Here is a 12,107-nt window from a genome sequence, read left to right as displayed (position 1 = left end):
GTTTAATTGCATAACTGTGCTGATGCTTTGTAATAGTTCAACTAAGCTAAAAATGTTTTGTTGAGACAGCTAGATTGGGAAAATCAGGTTGGTGCTGAATTCCAGGAGAAGGAATTTCTAGAATGCCTATGAAATGGCTTTTTAGTTCAGCTTGTGGTCGGGCCCACTAGGGTATCAGCTATTTTGGATTGGGTGTTGTGCAATGAACCAGAATGGATTAGAGAGTTTAAGGTAAATGAAGAAGATGTGGAATCAATTGTTAAAGATGTGATTTCACAGTACTTGGAGGCATATGGTAAAATAGGTCATAGTCAGCATCATTTCCTCAAGGGAAAATCATGCCTGACAAATCTGTTGGAATTATTTGAAGTAATAACCAGCAGAATTGACAAAAGAGACTCAGTTGATGGTGTATTTGGATTTTCAGGCAGCTTTTGATGAGGTGCCACACATGAGGCTGCTTAACAAGCTACGAGCCCATGGTATTACAGAAAAGGTTCTAACATGGATAAACCAATGGCTGATGGGCAGGAGGCAAAGAGTTGGAATAAAGGGAGTTTTTTCTGGTTGGCTGCCGGTGAGTAGTGGTGTTCCATAGGGGTCTGTGTTGGGACTGATAATTGTTATATTAAATGTCAATGATTAGATGATGTAATTGATGACTTTGCTGCAAAGTTTGGTGCTCTGTAGTTGCCCTCCATTTTCTTTGGTCCCACAAGAAGTTCTTCAGATTGCCTGTCATTGGCCTGCCTTTGATAAAGCCATGCTGACTATTTAGAATCAGTAATTCTGACTTCAATTATGAATTGAAATAACAAATAAAGGTGATTTTTAAAATAAATTGTGTGTAATAGGGAAATGTCATGATGATTTTCATGATCAGCAGTCTCAAATGCAAAAGATATATCCAGAGGTATTCAGGAAGCAAAATCTTAGTTATCCAGTGCAACTCTGAACTAATTTTTGTTGTAAGGCATTGTTTGTGCCACAGCATGAGCTGTTCATGACTGTTTGATTAAGGGCAAGCGGGAAATCTGGGTAGATACAATACGGGGGGGTGATTGATAAGTTTGTGGCCTAAGGTAGAAGGAGATGAGTTATATAGCTCTCGTTACATGCACGTGCAGTTTAACTCTTTGAGTAATTATGCAGAAAGCTTGAAGTTAATAACTTTAGTGGTATTTCTGTTTCAGATAATTGAAAATTGCAAGTAAGCACTGTCTGAGAAAATGGACAACATCGGCCTTCGTGCAGTCATCCGCTACCTCGGTGTCAAGGGCTTATCACCTAAGGAGGTCCACGAGGACATGGTGGCAACACTAGGGGAGGGTGCCCCTTCTTACAGCATGGTGAAGAAGTGGGCTGCTGAATTCAAATGTGGCAGAGAGAGCCTGGAAGACGACCCCTGTCCTGGAAGGTCTGTCACTGTTACCACACATTGACAAGATCCATGACATGATCTTGACAGATCAACAAATAACACAGAGCTGGGTATCTCCCAGGAATGCATCCATGCAGTTATCCACAACAAACTCCAAATAACCAAGGTATCAGTTTGCTGTGTCCCGAAACTCCTTGGGCCTGATGAGAAGCGGATTCAGCACAACACGTCGAGGCACAATCTAGCCATTTTTGAGGCGGATCCCGAGAAATTTCTCCAGCAATTCACAACCATGGGTGAGACTTGGATCCACCCCTTTCAACCAGAGATGAAAGAACAATCGAAACAGTGGAAATACTCAGGATCTCCAGCTCCCAAGAAAACCAAGTCAGTGATGCCTGCAGGCGAGGTGATGGCCTCTGTTTTCTGGGATGCAAAGGGAGTGCTGCTGGTGGACTACCTGGAAAAGGGTCACACTATTACAGGGGCCTACTACGCTGATCTCTTGAGACAGCTACGGGAGAAAATCGAGAAGATTCGACGTGGAAAGCTGACAAGAGGAGTGCTCTTCCACCAGGACAACGCTCCAGCCCACACAACCACAGTGGCAATGGCTGCCATCCAGGAATGCGGATTCAAACTCATTGAACACCCACCCTATTCACCTGATTTGGCACCCTCAGACTACCACCTGTTCCCCAAGATGAAGAAGGAACTCAGTGGTCCCCATTTTGACACTGATGATGACATCATCGCTGCTGTGGAGCACTTTCTGGAGGTCCAAGATGCCGACTTCTACAAAGCAGGGATCCGTATGCTCCACAACTGCTGGACTAAGTTTGTAAATGTAGAAGGGGACTATGTTGAAAAATAAATGTGCTAGGTTTTCTAAAATGGACTCCTTCTACCCTAGGCCACAAACTTATCAATCACCCCTCCTAGTCTATGAAACAAACATCTCTAAAAAGCTTATTGGATTTATAAGCTTCAGTCAACCAGGGAGGAAAAAAAATTTTGTTTCATCTTACATTCTTTTCCAGTGCATCTTCTCCTACGAAAACCCAGATCCAGGGCTCTGCTAAACTACTTAAAACATAACCCAAAAATATGGAAAATTGTCATGTTACTTTGACATTTGACAATGGAATGGAATAGTGCCCATAAATGGAGAAAAGGAAACATCTAAAATCTTTGTAGTATGTATGTTCATGTACTTGTCCATAAAGGGAAGTGCAATGAGATACCGATCTAATGTAGAGCCATCATTTCAAAAATAGGGTTTTTCACAATACTCCAATTTTTGATTTGGAACAAGAAGGCTGCGAGTGAACGGCTGATTTCAGGAGCGAAGGCAGTTTTACTATTCAGGGTAAAAGAGAGGCAAGATTGCGCAGGCGCGTGTTGTCAGCCAGTAGAGCGCAAAAGGTTTAAAAGGAAGACCACCATATCCAGAGGGCAGCATTCGGAGTGGGCAGTGGAAGGAGAGGCAGCAGAGTGATAGGGCTTTGGCTCAATGGGCTTAGGCAGTAATGGGACAAGGCGAGGTAGGTCTACCTGTGTTATTTGTGGAAGGAAAGTAAAGCCGGTGTTCTGTGCTCGGTGTCAGATGTGGGAGGTCCTGGAGTCTTCCAGCCTCCCAGATGGCTATATCTGCATCAGGTGCTTTGAGCTGCAGCTCCTGAGGGACCAAGTCAGGGAACTGGAGATGCAGTTCAATGATTTTCACCGGGTCAGGGAAAGTGAGGAGGTGATAGAGAGGAGCTATAGGCAGGTGGTCACACCAGGGCCTCAGGAGACAGACAAGTGGGTCACAGTCAGCAGGGGGAAGGGGAAGAGTCAGGTACTAGAGAGTACCCCTGTGGCTGTACCCCTTGACAATAAGTACTCCTATTTGAGTACTGTTGGAGGGGACTGCCTACCTGGGGAAGCAACAGTGACCATACCTCTGGCACAGAGTCTAGCGCTGTGGCTCAGAAGGGTAGGAAAAGGAAGAGGAAGGCAGTAGTGATAGAAGACTCTATAGTTAGGGGGTTAGACAGGTGATTCTGTAGATGTAGGAAAGAAACTCAGATGGTAGTTTGCCTCCCAGGTGCCAGGGTCCAGGATGTTTCTGATCATGTCCAAGGTATCCTGCAGTGGGAGAGAGAACAGCCAGAGGTTGTGGTGCATATTGGTACCAATGACATAGGTAGGAAAAGGGAAGAGGTCCTGAAAAAAGACTACAGGGAGTTAGGAAGGAAGTTGAGAAGCAGGACCACAAAGATAGTAATCTCAGGATTACTGCCTGTGCCATGTGACATGAATATAGGAATAGAGTGAGGCGGAGGATAAATGCATGGCTGAGGGATTGGAGCAGGGGGCAGGGATTCAGATTTCTAGAACATAGGGACCTCTTTTGGGGCAGATGTGACCTGTACAAAAAGGACAGGTTGCACTTGAGTCCCAGGGGGACCAATATCCTGGCGGAGAGATTTGCTAAGGCTACTGGGGAGAGTTTAAACTAGAAATCATGGGGGGGGGGTGGGACTGAATTGGAGGAAAGAGTAATTGGCTCACAAATAGAGAAAGCTTAGAGACAGTGCGAGAGGGAGGATGGCCAGGTGATAGAGAATGGATGCGCTCAGACCGATGGTTTGCAATGTGTCTATTTTAATGCAGAAGCATCATGAACAAAGCGGATGAGCTTAGAGTGTGGATCAGTACTTGGAGCTATGATGTTGCGGCCATTACAGAGACTTGGATGGCTCAGGGGCAGGAATGGTTACTTCCGGTGCCAGGTTTTAGATATTTCAGAAAGGACAGGGAGGGAGGCAAAAGAGGTGGGGGTGTGGCACTGTTGATCAGAGATAGTGTCACGGCTGCAGAAAAGGTGGACGCCATGGAGGGATTGTCTACAGACTCTCTGTGGGTGGAGGTTAGGAACAGGAAGGGGTCAATAACTTTACTGGGTGTTTTTTATATACCGCCCAATAGTAACAGGAATATCAAGGAGTAGATAGGGAAACAGATCCTGGAAAGGTGTAATAATAACAGAGTTGTCATAATGGGAGATTTTAATTTTACAGGTATTGATTGGCATCTCCCTAAAGCAAGGGGTTTAGATGGGATGGAGTTTGTTAGGTGTGTTCAGGAAGATTCCTTGACACAATATGTAGATAAGCCTACAAAAGGAGAGGGACTGTACAGTATTTGATTTGGAATTGGGAAATGAACCTGGTCAGGTGTCAGATCTCTCAGTGGGAGAGCATTTTGGAGATAGTGATCACAATTTTATCTTCTTTACAATAGCATTGGGGAGAGATAGGAACAGACAAGTTAGAAAAGCATTTAATTGGAGTAATGGGAATTATGAGGCTATCAGGCAGGAAATTGGAAGCTTAAATTGGAAACAGATGTTCTCAGGGAAAAGTATGGAAGAAATGTGTATCAAATGTTCAGGGGTATTTGTGTGGAGTTCTGCATAGGTACGTTCAATGAGACAAGGAAGTTATGTAGGGTATAGGAACTGTGGTGTACAAAGGCTGTAATAAATCTAGTCAAGAAGAAATGAAAAGCTTACAAAAGGTTCAGAGAGCTAAGTAATGTTAGAGATCTAGAAGATTATAAGGCTAATAGGAAGGAGCTTAAGAAGGAAATTAGGAGAGCCAGTAGGGGCCATGAAAAGGCTTTGGTGGGCAGGATTAAGGAAAACCCCAAGGCATTCTACAAGTATGTGAACAGCAAGAGTATAAAACATGGAAGAATAGGGCCTATCAAGTGTGACAGTGGGAAAATGTGTATGGAACTGGAGGAAATAACAGAGGTACTTAATGAATACTTCAGTATTCTCTACAGAAAAGGATCTTGGTAATTGTAGTGATGACTTGCAGCAGACTGAAAAGCTTGAGCATGTAGATATTAAGAAAGAGGATGTGCTGGAGCTTTTGGAAAGCATCAAGTTAGATAAGTCACCAGGACCAGATGAGATGTATCCCAGGCTACTGTGGGAGACGATGGAGGAGATTGCTGAGCCTCTGGCAATGATCTTTGCATCATCAACGGGGACAGGAGAGGTTCCAGAGGATTGGAGGGTTGCGGATGTTGTTCTTTTATTCAAGAAAGGGAGTAGAAATAGCCCAGGAAATTATAGACCAGTGAGTCTTAAATCAGTGGTTGGTAAGTTGATGGAGGAGATCCTGAGAGGCAGGATTTATGAACATTTGGAGAGGTATAATATGATTAGGAACAGTCATCATGGCTTTGTCAACAGCAGGTCATGACTTACGAGCCTGTTTGAATATTTTGAGGATGTGACTAAAAACGTTTATGAAGATAGAGCAGTAGCTGTAGTGTATATGAATTTCAGCAAGGCATTTGATAAGGTACCCCATGCAAGGCTTACTGAGAAAGTAAGGAGGCATGGGATCCAAGGAGACATTGCTTTGTGGGTCCAGAAATGGCTTGCCCACAGAAGGTAAAGAGTGGTTGTAGACAGGTCATATTCTGCATGGAGGTCGGTCATCAGTGGTGTGCCTCAGGGATCTGTTCAATGATCCTTACTCTTCGTGATTTTTATAAATGACTTGCATGAGGAAGTGGAGGGATGGGTTAGTAAGTTTGCTGATGATACAAAGGTTGGGAGGTGTTATGGATAGTGTGGAGGGCTGTCAGAGGTTACAGCGGGACATCAATAGGATGCAAAACTGGGCTGAGAAGTGGCAGATGGAGTTCAACCCAGATAAATGTGAAGTGGTTCATTTTGGTAGGTCAAATATGATTGTAGATTATAGTATTAATGGTAAGACTCTTGGCAGTGTGGAGGATCAGAGGGATCTTGGAGTCCGAGTCCATAGGACGCTCAAAGCAGCTGCGCAGGTTGATTCTGTGGTTAAGAAGGCATATGGTGTATTGGCCTTCATCAATCGTGATATTGAATTTAGGAGCTGAGAGGTAATGTTGCAGCTATATAGGACCCTGGTCAGACCCCACTTGGAGTACTGTGCTCAGTTCTGGTCACTTCACTACAGGAAGGATGTGGAAGCCATAGAAAGGGTGCAGAGGAGATTTACAAGGATGTTGCCTGGATTGGGGAGCATGCTTAATGAGAATAGGTTGAGTGAACTCAGCCTTTTCTCCTTGGAGCGACGGAGGATGAGAGGTGACCTGATAGAGGTTTATAAGATGATGAGAAGCATTGATTGTGTGGATAGTCAGAGGCTTTTTCCCAGGGCTGAAATGGTTGCCACAAGAGGGCACAGGATTAATGTGCTGAGGAGTAGGTAGAGAGGAGATGTCAGGGGTAAGTTTTTTACTCAGAGAGTGGTGAGTGCGCAGAATGGGCTGCTGGCAACGTTGGTGGAGGCGGATATGATAGGGTCTTTTAAGAGACTTTTGGATAGGTACATGGAGCTTAGAAAAATAGAGGGCTATGGGTAAGCCTAGTAATTTCTAAGGTAGGGACATGTTCGGCACAACTTTGTGGGCTGAAGGGCCTGTATTGTACTATAGGTTTTCTGTTTCTATGTTTAACAATTTCAATGACATGTTCCCTTGTGTGGGATCATTCAATGACAAAGGTGTCTATACTTTTCTTCAAATGTAGAGGGATCCATGTCAAGGGATTGCTCTATTAGTTTACCTCCAATATCTGGGCTGGAATCTTTCACTTTTGTTCTGGTGTTATTAATCATTTTATAAACATTTCAGGATGTATATTGTATACATTTCTCTGACATTAAACGTACGTTTTGAAACCTTTGAAGTGATTCCACATAGAGAACATCTCTCAATGTTCATTTCATCTGCAATGCAGTCAGAGTAAATCAGTAAGTGAAGAGGAATGGTCGCCTTGCTGGAGGCGAGATTTAAGAGTTCCAGTGTATTCGTTCACATGTGACCAAGAGATAAGGGCCAATTAGTGATATTTAAATTAAAATCATCATACTGCTTGCAGATTCCCTTAAATAATGTTCTCTGAGTCATTAAGCTTTAGGGCTGTCCACGCCAGATGAGACAATTTCCGAAGTAAATGTGAATTCATCTGCTTCAAAGCACAAAATCATAGCAAGGTGGTAACTTTTTAGTTGTCTTTAGTAGCACCTCATTAGCTATTGATCTATACCATCTAAAACAAGCATTGGGACAGGCACATTGGACATCATGACCAGCACTCTCACACTTTCCCCCAACTGTTCCCCCTCTCACTGACTATCACACTCTTGTGCGTGAATAGTATATTTCCTTAAATGTGTCCATATCAGTATTAAGGAATTAGTTGAACCACAGCGTTATGGCAGTAGATCCCCACATGATCTGCAGTATTTTGAGAATAGGAATCTCCAGTATATTCTCAAGAAAGGAAAAAAAGGACAGAAATGTAAGGTTAAAAAAATAGCAGGCTACTAAATGATGTAATCATTGTTACATTAACTTGTCTTTTTCCAAAAAAACTCGGCAAATTAGAAAGGAAATATGTGTTCAGTGCTGTTGCTAATTACCAATCCATCAGCTTTTATAGAGAGCTGGGCAACATGAAGGATGCAAAATATTAAACTGCTGGATAAACTCAGCGGTCTAGCGACTGGAGACAGAGGAATAGTTGACAGTTTGGGTCAGGACTCTGCATCAGAACTGAGAGTGCAGAGGTAAGTTACCCAGTATAAAGAGGTGAGAAGGAGGTCTGAGACAGATGCTGGTAAGTTGTTGGTGGAACCAGGTGAGGTGGGCAATAATGGGCAGATGCAGCCAGGTTGAGGAGATGATGAGAGGAATTTGAAGATGGGCTGAAAGGTGATAACTGGAACCAGGTGAAGGAGGAATGACTGCCAAATGGAACCAGGTGGCAGATAGAATAGGAAAGGGAGAAGAAACCCAAATGGTTAACTGTGTAAGTAATGTCTGATCGAACCTAGGTATTGGAGCAGAGCCGGGTGGTGGGGTGGTGGGGTGGTTGGGTTTGGAAATGGAAAAGGTCAACAAAGGGGATAGAGAGCCTGTGGACTAATAGAAGTGGGATAGAACACTTGGCATGTGGGTTACCTGAAATAGGTAAAGTCAATGTGCATATCAATGGGTTGCATGGTATTCAAAGTAGAACATGACTTCTTGTTAGCCAGGTTTTGTTTGACCTCATCTTGGCAGAGGAGAAACCTAAGGATAGACAGATTGTTTTGAGTGTGGGAAGAGCAATTGAAATGACACGCAACCAGAATCTCTGACCAGAGAGAGCACAGGTGCTCTGTAAATAGTTGCCTTTTCTACCTTAGCCCTTGCAGATTTAGAGGAAGCCACATCAAGTGCACTGAATGCGATGCACAAGATTTGACGAGGTGCATGTCAATCTTTGCCTCATTTGGAAGGGCTGTTCAGGTCCTTGCATGGGTGTGAGGGGGTGTGCAGAGACAAATGTTGCACCTTGCGTAGATACAGAGGACTCTGCCTGCAGATGAAGAGGGGTAGATGGGGAGGGTTCAAAGTTCAAGGTACATTTATTATTAGAGTCTGTATAAATTATACAACCTTGAGATTCATCTCCTTACAGGCAGCCACAGAAAAAGAAACCCAAAAGACCCCATTAAAGAAAAACTAACAAACACCCAAGGAAATAAAACAAATTGGGCAAACAACAAAAGCAAGCAACGGCATTCAGAATGAAAGTGAGTCCGCAGACACGAAGCCCGGAGGAGCCAGAGCAGGCTGCAGCCTCAGCCTCAGTGCCACAGAGCGCAGAGTAAGTGAGTGAACCAGGGGGTCATTGAAAGAGTGATCGCTGCATAGAGGAGAAGGGGTGGGGAAGGGGAGAGAGAAAAACATGACTGGCAGCGAGATCCTTTTGCAGCTGACAGAAATGGCAAAGGATGAAATGGCACAGGAAGAGAGTGGAGCCACCACCCCTCCATGCCCACCGCCCCACTTCCCTCCACTGATGTTGGTCATCGGAAGCCTCTACTTCTCAAATCTCATTGACGACCTCGTCAACACTCTCATTCCTCTGGACCAGCCCCTTAAAGTCATTTGTAATTGCTGATGTGATATCTACTGCCATAGCTTCACCCAGTCCAACCTCACTCCTTCAGAACATCCAGTTCTCCACTCACTTTGCATCATTCATTCACTGACATCACACCTGTAGACATATGTGGTGATGTTGTAGTTTGGTGGTCTGAGCTACTATATCTTGCAGAGGCCAGACATCAGCTGCCCCTGTCCCTGCCCCTTCACCAGGATCCTACCAGTAAACATCAGACTTCTGTCTCCTGGACTCCTGTGGACTGATCTCATCACATCAGGAGATTTCCCCTCCACAACCTCTACCCTGATAGTCCCCCAGCCCTGCACTTCCCACTTCAATCACTTTCTCTAAATCCACAAATGGGACTGTCCTTGTGGATTCATCCATGCCTTTTTCCACCTAACTTAGCTCTTCATACCTCAACTTTGCCCTGACTCCCTTGTTTAAATCCCCTCCAACCTTCATCCAGGATACCTCTCGTACCCATTTTCACAACTTCAAATTCCCTGCCATCAAGCGCCTCATTTTCAGCTTGGATATCAGTCTTTGTACACTTCCATCCCAATACAGAAGGGCTTGGGGCCCTCCAGTTCTTTCTGGATCAAAGACTCAATGATTTTCCCTTTGCTGGCACTTTAATCCACCTACCAGAACTCATTCTTACTTTCAATAAGTTCTATTTTGTTGGCCAGAAAGATCTACAGTCTACAATTCGGTAAATGTTGATTGAATCAAGGACAGTGGAAGCAGACAGACCAGTTGTCTCTGTTCTTACCATGAAGTCAGGGAATGGAGGCTGTCATTTAGTGAAGCTGCTTTACATCTTTCACTTTATGAATTAGAGTTGCTTGGCTGGATTAGTGTCTATAGTAGACATAATGATGCTCCAGGTAATCTACTGGACTAGAGATAATTTCCAAATAAAAAAATTATTTGTGAGGTGGTCTTTGATAATGTAAAATACAGATTTGTGAGTGGTATGGTTGCATCTGCCCTGAGTGATTTGAGCTGGTTGCTGGTTTGGTAACTAATTTGGATCAGAGCCATAAATTATTAGTTGCCACTTGCAGAAGAAGGGCAATTAGATGAAGGCTAGCTTTGACTAGAGCCACTAAGAAGGTGTTAAAGGTCAGTCAGATGGTCTGTAGCAATAACAATGAAATGAAACATTTGAACTGGTAAGGAATAAATGTAAAAGCAGACACGTTCAGTGCAGTAGCAGTGATAACTGTCTCCAGAGACCCACCATCGGGGATGTGGTGTACCCACTGGACATGTAGTGATCGGAGCAGGACCACGACGAACACATGGCCAGCATAGACCTCTTTTATTTGTGTTACCTTTTCTATTATTTGACTTCATGGAGGGTCAGGAAAACTTAGTGGGTGTGCACATAGGTATTTGGTTGTGTAAATTCACGTGTTCTTCCGCTGAAACAATAATGGCACTTGTCGGCAATTACAGATACTCTGTGTCTCTCTAATCATTATTACTAACGAGTAGAACTTTGTAACAATTTTGATTCCTTGTACTTTCTACATATCAAAGATGGAGTCAGGAGTTCCTGATATGCCTGCCAGCTAGTTGGCATAACTCTTTTATCGATGACTGCATTGGTGTGGAGCTTACCAATTTTACTACATTAGCTACTGACTTTCACCCTGCACTCAAGTTTATTTCGATTTTAGACAGAATTTAGATTTTTAGAATTTAGATTTATTTAGATTTTAGACATTACAAGAGACAAATTATCCAACACTCTATCTCCACCATCCCTTTCTCAGAAATCAGAATCAGAACCAGATTTGTTATTACTGACAAATGATGTGAAATTTGTTAGCTTGCATCTGCAGCACAGCCTCTCCATCTCTGCAACATTTGTTCTCAAGAAGCTTTCAGTTCCATGACATGTGAAATGTCCCCCTTTTTTCCGAAAATGTGCCTCCCCCTCAACTGTTGCATTTTCTCCCCTTCATGGGCATTTGCTCTCTCTATATTTGAGCCCTCCCCACCCCTGCTTGAGCCAAACAGAACAGACAAGTGTTTCCCATTACCCTCCACATCCTGTATATCATTACCCTTCACATTCAGTATCTCATCCTTCACCATTTCCATTACATACAATGGGATTCCACCACGAGTCATATCTTCACACCCCCCACCTGTTTTGTATGGACCACAATTCACAGCTCTGATTTTCTGTACCCTCACCGTGGCGTAGCACTTTCACCTGCAACGGCCCTGCACCTCGTCCTTCACTGCCGTCTGCAGACCTAAACAGTCCTTCCCGATGAAGCAAAAATTCACGAACTTCTCCAATCCTGACCATTGCATTCAGTGGGCTCCTTCATATTGGCAAGGTGACGCATAGACTGAGCGACCATTTTTGCAGAGCACCTGCACTCTGCCCACAGCGGCCGCATAATTTCAAACCATCTCCCCACTCCCACATTGGCTTGTCTATTCTGGGCATTCCACACTGCCACATGAAATAGAAATTAGAAGAACACCAGATAATTCCACTTGAGCAGCTTACAACTCTGGCATGAACATGAATTTCCAGTTTCAGGTAACCCACACACCCTGTGTTCCCTTCCCTGCCTGATTACATCTATCCATCACCCACACACCTGCACACATCGGTTCCTTCTAATGTCACCTACGTTTCCTCCGCTCCACTGGTTCTATCTGCTTGCCATCTATCATCTGGTTTTAGTAATCTCTTTCTAACCTCTG

This window comes from Hemitrygon akajei, chromosome 4 (genome assembly GCF_048418815.1).
Source record: "Hemitrygon akajei chromosome 4, sHemAka1.3, whole genome shotgun sequence".
NCBI lineage: Eukaryota > Metazoa > Chordata > Chondrichthyes > Myliobatiformes > Dasyatidae > Hemitrygon > Hemitrygon akajei.
The sequence above is the reverse complement of the archived record's forward strand: the minus strand, read 5'-3'. Positions refer to the sequence as shown.